The 13407-nt window shown below is 39.9% G+C and overlaps 1 protein-coding gene and 1 pseudogene across 1 annotated transcript in view; one reads left to right on the top strand and one right to left on the bottom strand.

The window, feature by feature from the left end:
• Positions 1-13407, bottom strand: part of LOC120940750 (thiopurine S-methyltransferase-like) — a 73983-nt gene that overhangs the window by 48650 nt on the left and 11926 nt on the right. The window lies entirely within an intron of this gene.
• On the top strand, positions 840-3564 carry LOC120941225 (annotated as a pseudogene).

Here is a 13407-nt window from a genome sequence, read left to right on the forward strand (position 1 = left end):
TTGTTTTTTTTTCCTCCATTATACCTAGGTGGATGCAGCATCGGTCCAATGCTGCATCTGTCCCCCAGCGCCTCTATACTGAGAACCGATCGATCAAACATTGCCGATGGCTCGGTTCTCACAGTTCCCCAAGTGGAGAGCTGCTGATTATCAATCAGCAGCTCTCCGCTCTGCTCCTCCACACTTATTGGAGCGTTGAGCTGTGGAGGGACGGGGAGTGGCTGTCTAAGGCTCTTATTGGCTTGCTAAGAGCCTGAGACGGGCATCCGTCCAGGCAACTGGCAGATCCAGACTCCCATTGTTGGACTGGACTGATTCCTGTGATGTCAGCAGAGAGCGGACTTTAGTCCACTCTCTGCTGAAAATGGGTCACATGACTGCAAAATGAATTGCACTCCTGTGACCCATAGGAGAAGCCCAGCCAAACAAGCTTAGGCTGGACTTCTCCTTTAAAGTGGTTGTAAACAATCAGACAACTTAATCTGTTCAGATAGTAGATAACACATCCAGCTGATCGCTGCTGCCTGTGAAAGTGTACATACTGCTGTATTTTCAATGAAAATCATCTTTTACGCGTAGATGACCTAAAGTGTGCCGTTTCTGTATTCCCTGCATGTCGGGAAATTACTGTAAATGAGCTTCCCCTCTGAACGGCACAGAGGAGTCTTGCAATGCTGCACTGATTCTCTTGTTCCTGATACTCCCCCTTGTGACTGAAATAGATGTCACAGAGATTGAGGCTTGGTTACAGCACTACGGCGCATGCGCAAGATTTCCAAAGGGAAACAGAGTAAGGGCGGAAGTGACTTATGGAACAGATTCAGCAAACAACACTAACAATGGCGCGGCCAATACCCGGAAATGAAGAACAGACAAACACCCTAAATAAGGTATTTGCAGACCTCGTTTAAGGCCAATTTCAATCGATTATCCCTTTTAATGAGCTCCTGAATGTTAAAATTTAAAAAAAAGAAAAAGAAAAATCGGCCAGGGTTTACCTCCTCTTTAAACAGAACAACACATGGTGTAGCTTATAAAATAATCTGTATATGTAGCCTTTGACTATAAAGTTCAAAGCTTACCAATAAAAATGTATATATTTTCCCCTTATTAGTTTTAATTGAGGGTTGTTCTTCGACCTGAGTGTCCAGACAGTTGTTGCCTTGTCAATCAGCAACAATTTTTTATAATGATTCTTAAGGATGAAGGTTTTTTACCTTCATGCACTCTATGGAAGAAGGTAAAGAGCCTTCTCTGTATGCAGCCCCCCCCCTTCCCCCTAATAATTACCTGAGCCTGGTCGTGATCCAGGAATGTGCCTAAAAGTGGCTTTTCTCCTGGGTCTCTGCCTCTGTGATGGAGGATACTAAAATTCCTATTTTGTGTTAAGCTAATTATTTTATTAGAACCACTGAAATGTTTTCTCTTCTTATATTCTTTTAATTTCTTGTATATTCTTATATTGTTTTTATATTCATTATCTATATATGCATGTGTGAAAAATATATATCAGAATAGTGTTTGTTTTCCTTAAGAGTTTATATCAGATATGATGTTTTAAAAAGTTACAACTCAGCATTGGAAAAGGGACAAAGAAGAGCGATTCAGCTGCTATTTCCCCCCTTGCTCCAGATGTGTTCAAACCCCCCCCTTGTCCTTGTTTTACTGAAGGAACTTTGTGTCTCATGACAAGAGAACTGTTTATGCCAAATATGGACTTGCACAAGGACTCCTCCTCCTTCTCTCTCTCCGTATGAGCTTATATGGGTTTGAAGAGAATGTTGCCCCTGTGGGCTTCAATGGGAATCCCTGTTTGACACGAGGAGACTTTTATGCCACATGGAAAGAAGGATGTGTGCAGCATGCCCAAAAATGGACTTACAAGGAGAATGTGTGCCGTGTGCAAAGAACAGATGTCACAGGGGGGCGTGTAAAATGGAAGTGAATTATATGAGCTGACCAATGTGAATGCATATGTTTTGTGATGTCATATTGTTAATAAAGGAAGTCGCACTGGCTACACCCGTTCCTCTTTTGGCATTGGGAACGAAGCAAGCAGACTGTGTCAATTCTTGCTCTTACAATTTGACCCAGTAGGCAGTAAGGGATGTGAGAGTTTTTGTTCTGGTTTAAAGCCAAACTCAAGCTAATACTTAATTAAGTATCACTAAACCTGCATCGTAAAAAAAAAACTATCAATAAATGGTGTATTACATGCTGTTCATACTCAGCCGCTATGAGATTTGTTTTCTGTATTCTGAAAAAACCTGGTTGATCCTGCTTCTCTCTATCCTTTACAGCCAAGGAAGTTGCTTCTGTTTGATCTGTAACTGCCATGGTGCTGCACATGTGATCAGTTATGACACCAACCATCTGATGGTTTGACAATTTGGTTGAGGAAACAAGCAAATTGTCAGTTAATTTAATTCCTGGAAATGCTGGGAGTGCTGTTGTTTTAAACCATTAAAGTGATAGTTTTAGTTCCGCTTTATGATTTACTGCTGTTTAGGGGCTCTGGGCTTCAGCAAAATGGCAGCCTCCAGCAAGAAAAAACAGGAGCAATGCTGGAGGCAATTTACAACACACTCTGATTTTGGTAGCATAATTATCAATGTGGAATGTATGTTTCTTGCTAAAGAACACTATTTTTTATCAAGTTGTTATGAGTAAAGTTCCACTTTAACACTTAGTGGTAAAATAGAGTGGTTGTGGTGTCCTTATTTAAAGCTCTCCTTCCACCCACCAACATAACTGTCACATATTTTATCATCATTGACCTAAAAGCCATGTTACAAAAAGTGGCGGTTGCACTGTCAGGGTAAAAAATGATACCTCCTGCGCGAGACCGAGAGAACCCCAGCCACTGCTCCTCCAGCAGACTTTGTCACCAACAAAAAGCCAGCCAACAAGTTTGCAGTCAGAGGAACCAAGAAAGGCAGCAAGAAGCCATCCATTCCCAGCTTGTCTGAGTTAATTGTCAAAGCCGTGGCAGCTTTCAAAGAGTGCAGCAGGGTCTCCCTCAGAAATGTTCTGGCCGCCGAAGGATACAAAGTTGAATAGAAAAACAGCCGCCTCAAAAATGCTGGTGACTAAGGTGAGCCTTGTTCAGGTCAAAGGACATGGGGCCTCCAGATCCTTCAAGTTCAACCAGAAGCAGCAAGAGACCAAGGACAAAGCGGCGGCTACCAAGAAAAAGAGCAACAAGAAGCCATCTGCTGCGGCCAAGCCCAAGAAACCAGCTGTCAAGAGGGCAGTCAAGTCCCTGAAAACCGGCAAAGCCCTCACGGCAGCTAAGAGCCCCAAGAAGCCACCAAGAAATCGTCAAAGACTACTGCTGCTGCCAAGAAGGTGACAAAGAGCCCCAAGAAGCACCCAAGCCGAAAAAAAGCTGCCAAGAGTCCGGCTAAACCCAAGGCAGCCACGAGTCTGCCGAACAAGACAGCCAAGTTCAAAAAGGCTGCCCTGGAGAAGAAATAATATAGACTGAACTCCTTTCATCTACACACCCCAAAGGTTCTTCTCTGAGCCACCAAAAATAAAAGATACCTCCTGCGGGGCCACACTGCCGAGTTCTAGACTCTAGACTGCCACACGGTATTGACATCCAAAAACCCTGCTCACCTATCAAAAAAAAGGTGTTCAGGAATTATATATATTTTTTTTTTAAAAGGGGGGTTGCCATCTGGGGCCCTGGGGACCTCTGGGCCCTAAAAAAATATATATACAAAAATAAAAAAATAAACATTTATAAAAAAATAAAAAAAGGGGGTTTGCCACATGGGCCACTGGGGACCTCCGGAACCCTAAAAAAAAAAGGGGGTTGCCATCCGGGCCCCTTACAGGTGTACTGCCTGTACCCCCCCTGATGGCGGCCCTGTGTACACAAACCCTTCCTGGACATCTTGTCTGGCATGTAAACATACAAAAAAATATAATTGTTAAAAGAAAAATAAAAGAAAATACCGCTCTGAAAACTGCTGATCCCTCTGCTATTCTTCCGTCCCACTGAACCAAAAAGGGTGCTGGCTGTGCACAGGTCCTCTAGATAGAGAAAGTTCCTGGACTGCCGCACTCCTTGAAACGATGTCTTTATTCAGCAAAAAAATTCCAAAACACAAAACAACCAAAAACAGTGCAGTCAAAAAGGAGAGGTGGACAAAAGGAAAAGGGTGGCTGACATGTTTCACATCTTTCGATGCTTAGTCGTAGCTAGTGAGCAGTGACAAAATACCGTGTTTAAATAGAGGAGGGGAAGAAGGTGAGTGGGGCATTTCACCAATCAACCCGCAGGGGATCATTAATCATTAATCAAAAGTCAAAAGAACACTTCAAAACCCTTGATGTGTCACACATGGGGTACTATTGTATGTGAAATAGAAAAAATATATATATAAGACAGAAAGGAACCCCATGTGTGAAAACACATATGTGTCATAACCAATATAGTGAAAATAAACTTTTTTAAAGGGGTGTTTATATACTGTGACATAGAATGTTGTGAAATAAACATATATAAAAAATGAAAAAATTGGTGCAATCGACTCGTGTTAATAGTCTAAATGATCATTAGTAGATATCAAGTATAGAGCTTATTAAAATTGCAACATTTAAAATATGTAAGTAAAACACAAAATAGAAAGTATAAAAATATGGTGTTTGATTAAAAACAGTATATATGTGATTATGATACTATGTGCTATACCCTGTCGTTCTGGTTTAAGTGCCATTTTAAGGCATTTATATATCTCATAATACTTTACAAAAAAGGTTATTGATATTGTATTTGTTCCAAGAGACTTTTTGAGATATGATCAACAAACCAGAAATAACACGTGGTATGCATCAAGGGCAGAACTCTTTTTCGGCTCCACTGTCGTCTATCTTCCATTGATTATTTATATTAGGTTATGAAAACGTCACAAAAACATGTGCAAAAAATAAAAATGACAATAACAAATGGGAGGACAAAGAATTGCTTCGGCATTCCCAAAGATTCAAAAAGTCTCAAAAAGTGTCACACTATTGGAATTCCAATAGTGTGACACTTTTTGAGGCTTTTTGAGATGTTTTTGTGCCGTTTTCATAACCTAATATAAATAATCAAGGAGTGCGGCAGTCCAGGAATTTTCTCTATTTAAAAGAAAAATACTTATAATAAATAAGGAACGCATACCCAATATCTTCATTACAAATATTAACCACATAAAATAAATACAACAAATATAACAAATGTTTTGCTAAGCAAATGAATGTCTGCTGACAATGACATCCACTTCTCCATAGAGGAGACTGGAGGGTCCGATTGAAAAACCATGTGTGGTCTTGGTCTTCTGATTTTTTTTTTTACGGTCGAATACTGTGGTGTACTGATAATATGAAAATCATTAGTTCTGTCGGGAAACATTTTTCGCGTTTGTCCCTTCGGATAATTTCACATGAACTGTCGTGATCGGCACCCTAAAGCTGAGTTCTAACAATCAGATTATCCAATGATCACTCCGCAAGCAGTATTTTTCATCAGATTGTCTAATCGTGTGTAGTAGGCATATAGCCCGGTACACACGATCAGAAAATCGTACGAAAAATGCAGATTTCGGAGCGATCATACGATAATCTGATCGTTAGTACAGAGCTTTCGAGAGCTGATCAGGAGAGTTCATCCGATATTATTTGATCGGACATGCGCAAATTTTTTTTCGTACAATGCCAGATCGTACGACTTTCGTTTAATCAGTTTCGTTTCTAAAAAATGCATTACAACACATGACATCAATTTCTGAATTTTTATTCTGTTCTACGAGAATTTTAGTGACTTTAGTAAACTCAGCAGATTTGATCTTAGATTATCATGCAAAAAAAAAACGGACGATCATTCTTCCGATAATCTCATTGTGTGTACCGGGCATTAGACAGAAGTCATCCATACAGGGAGAACAAACATGCAAACTCCAGGCAGGCAGCGCTGTGGTTGAGGATCAAAAAAGCGACCCCAAGTGTTGCTAAGCGGTAGCGCTAACCACTTAGCCACTGTGAATAAGTCTGCCTTCTCTGTTTCTCTGACGGACAGTCCACCTCGTTTATTAATATTCTGCACTAATTACAAAACATAAAGTAAAGCCTAAAGTAAAAGTAAAAAGTCTCTCGCGCTACTATTTATTTATTTATTTATTAAAATGCTTATAAAACAACAGCGCAGTCTTACACACGTGCCTCGATGCGCTGGCGGGATAAAAACAGAACAGAAAAGGGGCAAAAACTACATCGACCAAACAAGTGACAATAAAACAATAGCAATCAGCGAACAAGAAAATATAAAACATACAAAGGTTAAATATATAAAATTTAGAGCTATTAGAATACATAAAATTTAAGTCACCCCGAAAGCCTGGATATATAACCAAGTTTTTAACAATCTCCTAAACTTTAGGAGATCATTTTCCAGTCTTATGTGAAGGGGCAAGGAGTTCCAGAACTGAGCCCCCCTGAACTTCCAGGGTCCTCCTGTGATAGACGTGAAACTAAAATGAAAATTTTATGTTATGATTAGAAATATTAAAGTGTATTTCGGTAATATTTCTTTAGTATATTGCTTATTTTCCTTGATAAGTTCTATCAGAGATTGTTTTAAAGGGATTTGATGTTTTGTGAAAAGCAGAACTGTTTTCCAAATTAAGAAGCAGAGGACTTTTCAAATGAAGCTTCCCCATCCCCCATTGTATTCACTCTTCCCTGCATTCCTGATCATTTCAAGAGGAAATTGTGACTTTGCTACATCCTGCCTTTTGGAGATGGAAAAGGAATTTGTAGCCTGGACTGTTTTTCCCTTAAAAGGCAACGTGCTGGTTTCCTGTGTATGGATTTCTAAATGGGCGATTTGCTGGAACTATTTCCCAACGAATATCCTTCCTCCTGTCCTGGACATGCCCCTTTCCAGCCCACCTCACTACATCCTTGCAGTTCTGATCGAGAGACCCCTATCATTTATGATGAAACAAAGACTTTGCCATGTGGATTAACAGAATGGGAGGGTAACTGGGTGGAGTAAAGGGTTATTGGGAGGGATTGATGGGTGTGTATTCTGTGACGACATAAGGAGAATAAAGCTAAGAATGAGAAGATTGCCATCAGCATTCTGCTCACATTTTACCCCCTGCATCTCTGTGTGTGTGTGTGTGTGTGTGTGTGTTCGTTTGTCTTTGCTTATTTCCACAGATTATAGCAGTGAATCATGGCAAATCTAAATCAATTGACGCTCAACGTGCTTCTTTTGGACTTCAAGGACAGACTTTGTGGACGCACAAGAAACTGGCTGAGAATTGAGGGACCGTCTACCATTGAAAGGGGCGTCATGAACCCCTAAACACGGTAAGTGTGAGTTTTTTTTGGCTCCCTTACACCGTGTTACAGGCTGGACGGCCTCTATTCCCATCTAGTTTGTCTACAAATTCCGAGCCTTTGAAACAGACGGTATAATTCTGGTCCAGAAGCGAACCCCGGTTTGTGCTGATTCACTGCTATTAATTTTTTTTGGTTCTTGCCTGTTTGTATGCTGTAAGGGTGAGCTTGTGGGTTGTTTGCTGCCTGTGAGTAGAAGGGTGAGCTTGTGGGTTGTTTGCTGCTGTTTGTGGTTACTGTGTGTGAAATCGGCCTACTAAGTTAAGGTACTGGTCGTGCATCGTCTCGGATTAAGCCGATGTGATAGAGGTTGTGTGCACGGGGAGTGCATGCTGGCTGGGATTTGAGCCTGGGTTCAGCCCTAAGGAAGCTGGCTGCGAAGATGTATATATGGGCTTTTGTTATATTTAGGCTTGTGATAAATATTTCAAAACCCCTTTTAGATAAATTGGGGTACATTGGGATACTGGGGATTATTTGTGTATGAATGTAGTGAGATATATGTGTGGAGTCAGATATCTCCCATCTGCCTTGCTTTGAATTTCGCGGGGTTTTTTGCTTACTAAGTTTTCCTCTGTAAGGAAAGGTGGGGGTCGAAAGCTGGAGGAGGTTGTTGCATGTGTCCTCTGCTAAGCTGTAAAGCTGTTTCTATTCTCGTATCTAAATTGTTTCTTTTCTTGCACTTCTGCCTTTTGTCACAGTTGGCTAAGCAATTAACTCTTGGTCTTTCTAAACTAGCATTCTTAACTCCTTCGTCTCTGGCTTCTTGCTCTGCTAACTGTGCGCCTGAAACCTTTTGCTTTTTGTCACAGCTGCATGCTAATTAAGGGTTTTCTGCCTAGCAGTCTTAACTCTTTGCAGTCTGAACAGGAAACTTTTTCATTTCTGTGCCTTTCCTAGTTAATTTTTTTTGCTGGGATGATCCTTTTGTCTTTCTCAGTATGTATGTGTTTTTATTATGCTGGATAACTGTGTTTGACTGAATAGAATATCTGTTTTTTTTTTATATATATATAAATCGACTGCTTTTGTCGCTGACTTCTGTTTTTAATATCTGGCTGAAGTTTGAAGTTTTTTCTCTCCTCCTTGCTTTGTCTTTACTTTTTCCTTGATTCCTGATTTCCCCCCCCTCCGCCATCTTCTTCTTAGCTCCTCCCTTTCTTCTCCAAATCCTTGCCGCTTTTTTTTTCATAGCTCCTCCCCCCTCTGCCATCTTTTTCTTAGCTCCTCCCTTTCTTCTCCAAATCCTTGCCGCTTTTTTTTTCCCCATAGCTCCTCCCCCCTCTGCCATCTTTTTCTTAGCTCCTCCCTTTCTTCTCCAAATCCTTGCCGCTCTTTTTTCATAGCTCCTCCCCTCTCCACCATTTTCTTCTTAGATCCTCCCGTCCAACCCTTTCTTTGCTGCCTACTACACAGCCCTCTAACTTCCTCTCCCTCTATGTAGCATGCCAATTGTACTGACTGTGCTAGAAGTGATTTGATTGCGTCTAATGGTACATTGTGTCTGTAACATATAACTTATGGTGTCTTTCTTTGCATGCACTTTTCGTTTGGGTTCTCAACTCTGTGCTGGAATCGAACTCTTTCTTTCTTATTTCTTTCTCCTTTCTTCAACCCTTTTTTTCTTCTTCCCATTGAAATTCATTGATCCCTTTTCCCAATTCCTTGTTGGCAAGTGGTGAATGAATTCTTCTTATTATTATTTTTGCTGTTTTTTTTTATATTTCTGGGATGCCTCCCTGATATAATATATACTCCTGCCCCCTCCCTGGTGGGGGGATAGAACTGGGTGTGTGAGGAATGTGGGAGGTCCAGACCCCTGCATCTGAGCTCTGCCACATTTGCAAGTTGGAGGATAGCCCCCCTCTCCCCCCCCCAGGGACGACAACCTAGGAGACAGTTTTTTTTGTAACACAGAGTTTTTTTTAAACAAAAGGTTGACTTGGGATATTGCAACTGTTTCTGTACAATTAAAATTGGTCTGAATATGCCTGTTACATTGTACGCTGATTTATCAGATAATTCGATTTAACTAGAAATAATGGGATATTTCTCCTGAGGTTTAAAAAATATGGAACAGACATTTGATGCACATAATAAGCAATTGTTAAGTCTTTATTTTACAGTTAAAATCTTCTACAGAGAATTAATTTAGGTGAATTATTTCGTCCCGTTTTTTTTTTTTTATCCTTTTAATCGGATAGATTGAATGCGTGTTCTGTGGGGACCTGTCCCATCTGGGTTGCCCACTTACACTTACACTGACGATGCCATGCACTGTATTTTGACTTGATACATAGAGGGCTTTTTGCCAGTTTTGAAATTTATAATGTGATACCCAGGGCCTGTTATTGTCTTTTCGTTTCCCTCATGTTCTGCCCACGATGCCTGCTGGAAGCATGGGCCCCGCCCGACTGCTTGAGGCCGTGCCCCTTCCTTCCCCTTACGTTCTGCCCAACTGTATGCCCCGCTGGAGGAAGCATGGGCCTGCCCGGATGCTCTTCCCTGCTGAAGGCTTTGCCTCGTTCTGAACGCATATGGTGTCGCCTCCTGCCCGCTGCCCGCTGCCCATACTGGATTCTGTGCCCTCCGGCCCACGGGCCTTCTTCTTCATGCCCTCCTTAGTCTGTCCAGGGGGGGGGTAACTACAATGCCACTTCGCTGGACAGACACGTAAGGGAGGAGAATGATGTAGATGGGAGTGGCAGACCTACCTGAAGGTAGAATCCGCTCATATGCTGTCCTGTGTGCCCCAACCTCAATGCCTTGACCTCATGGGGTGCCCAAAAAGCGGTAGAGAGAGTGTGTAAATCCTGGCGTTCATGACTACAGAAGCTGTGTTCACAAGTCACACATGAGGGATGAGGAGATTCTGGGTATCACATTGGAACAGTAGAACATTTTACATAGCACATTTAAATGGTTTTATTCCACATGCTGTGCCATGCCATCCTCAGGGTTAAGTGGGTAAGTGGCCCCAAGGGGGGAGCATTCAATACATTATCCCTTTCTGAAATCTTGTTTGAGACAGTCTCTAGATTAGATTGTTATGAGCTATGATTATGTGACCGCTTTTGAAAATAGGTAACTAATATTCGTGTACGAGTTTTTTCTCACATTTCTGATGTAGGTACCGATAATTACCAATATCCCCTGGGTGATGATTAAGAGGTTCCTTCGAAAATATTCTCTGGAGATGAGTGATATGATGGACTGTGCCCACAAATCTGAATGAAATTATATATCTTTTTTCAAATACATGGGATTGTAACCACTGGGGTTTGTGGGTTGGAATATCTCAAAGGGGGGTCCCGGTTACATGGGGTAATTAGTTAAATAATGTCAGAGTGTAAAGAAGTTCTCTAATGAGATAATTAAGTTTAATTCTGCCTGTAAATGTTTATGAATATGTTTACCCCAACAACTGAAAATGTATTATGACATGTCAAAACATGCATGGGATTAGAACAAAGGTTTAATGGGAAAATTGTTGATTGAGATTGTGTGAAGAAATTGTATACAATTCAGTCTATGGTAAACAACATGGTATTTTATATTTAACTGAAATCCTACAGATCTGGTTGTAAGAATTAATAAGTTGAGGTTTGAGCAATGTTTACAACAGATTCTAAACTTGGGTTTGGTTTATTATAAGGTTCCCCAGAGAAAAATATTAAAATATGAAAGTTATGTTCAATCTAAAAAAACTTTATAAAAAATATTATTATAAAAATTGTAAAAATAAAATTAAAAAATAAACAAGTGTTAAAAGTTATTATAAAATGACATTTCTGATAAAATATAGATTGTGAGTAATTATGAGTGACTTTATCAGTAGAAAACAATGGTCGGTTCATGCGCAGGGACTGGTCAGTGGATTTCATGAGATTTGTCCTCTAAGCGATCTTTTGTCGCTATTGGAAGTTAAGGAATGTCATGTTATAATGTGGTGTACATGATTTTTGGCAGATGTACAAACCAAATATGTTTTAAAATTTTTGAAAAAGAGTTAAAAATGAGAAAAACGATGCAATTCGATTGGATTGTATATGGTCTAAAACTTGTACAATCTGCTCCAAGCATGGGGGGGGACAGATGTTTTCCCTTAGAGGTCATTAACAGCAGATCAGGTTACAGGCTGTGGTGGTTTACAGGAGTGAGTGCTAGCTTGAAATCCGACTCCCAGTGTAAACATCCTCAACTTTGCCTAGTTTGAAGGGAAAAATAAATAAATATCAGAGTTTATGTTAAGTAAACTATAGAAGCGTATTATGAGGGTAAATCTTTCTTTTATAATAAAAGGTCATTAGAAGATCTGAAAGAAAGCCCTTATTAATAAAATATTCTTTTTCTCTCTTTCTTTTCCTTTCTTTCTCTCTCTCTCTCTTTCTTTTGCTCTTTCTTTCTTTCTTTCTCTCTCATTCTTTCTTTCTCTCATATGTTACTAAACTGTGGGTTTTTTGCACCATTTGGTTTGAAGAATACCTTACTTTGAGGGTGTCATTTTAAAGAGAATGATAATGGTGTGAATCTGCATAGCTTAAGAAAGTCAGTTAAAATAGTTTAAAAATAAAAATACAATATGGATAGATGATGCAGATGATGATGATTTATGGATTAAAATGTCACTTTCTAGGCTTCAGATTGACGAATGTATTAATGGAAGAATAATTGGTCTCTTATATTTGGATCCATGTAGGGGAACAATGAAACTTCTGTATGTTCGTTTATGCTGAAGGCTGCTATGTTTGTTTAAACAGACATGCGACAAGAATATTCATGCTGCATGATCAGTCCTGAAAACTAGTGTAATGTAATAAAGTTTCTTTAGGAAATAAAATATTTAGGACAGAGCCCAATATAAAATTAAAATGCTAATGAAGGGAAATATAGTAATTTGGTGGGAACGGATGCTTTTATGAAATTTAACTTAGTAATGTAAATGTAGATTGGATCAATTATGGTTGCTATGGTCAATAGAGGTTTGTTAACTATAAACAAGGATGCATTCCAGTATATTACTGAACACCTAGAGGCCACTTCACAAATGACTTTGTATAAAATTATGGCCTTATACAGGATATTAGGTGAACAAGGGGGGCATTTAGAATGTCACCTGCGGACAATATTTTGGGTGATAACACATTTGTACTCAAATAGGTATAGCAATTCTGTTTATATTGGTTATGATAATGTTTTGTTATATGGACCGTGTCCTCCATTACCGTCCTTGTCTGTTAAGAAATAACAAAGAGAATGAACTGATAAAATATTCATTTCAAGGGGGGGCTGTGATAGACGTGAAACTAAAATGAAAATTTTATGTTATGATTAGAAATATTAAAGTGTATTTCGGTAATATTTCTTTAGTATATTGCTTATTTTCCTTGATAAGTTCTATCAGAGATTGTTTTAAAGGGATTTGATGTTTTGTGAAAAGCAGAACTGTTTTCCAAATTAAGAAGCAGAGGACTTTTCAAATGAAGCTTCCCCATCCCCCATTGTATTCACTCTTCCCTGCATTCCTGATCATTTCAAGAGGAAATTGTGACTTTGCTACATCCTGCCTTTTGGAGATGGAAAAGGAATTTGTAGCCTGGACTGTTTTTCCCTTAAAAGGCAACGTGCTGGTTTCCTGTGTATGGATTTCTAAATGGGCGATTTGCTGGAACTATTTCCCAACGAATATCCTTCCTCCTGTCCTGGACATGCCCCTTTCCAGCCCACCTCACTACATCCTTGCAGTTCTGATCGAGAGACCCCTATCATTTATGATGAAACAAAGACTTTGCCATGTGGATTAACAGAATGGGAGGGTAACTGGGTGGAGTAAAGGGTTATTGGGAGGGATTGATGGGTGTGTATTCTGTGACGACATAAGGAGAATAAAGCTAAGAATGAGAAGATTGCCATCAGCATTCTGCTCACATTTTACCCCCTGCATCTCTGTGTGTGTGTGTGTGTGTGTGTGTGTGTTCGTTTGTCTTTGCTTATTTCCACAGATTATAGCAG

This window comes from Rana temporaria, chromosome 5 (assembly GCF_905171775.1).
Source record: "Rana temporaria chromosome 5, aRanTem1.1, whole genome shotgun sequence".
Taxonomy (NCBI): Eukaryota; Metazoa; Chordata; class Amphibia; order Anura; family Ranidae; genus Rana; species Rana temporaria.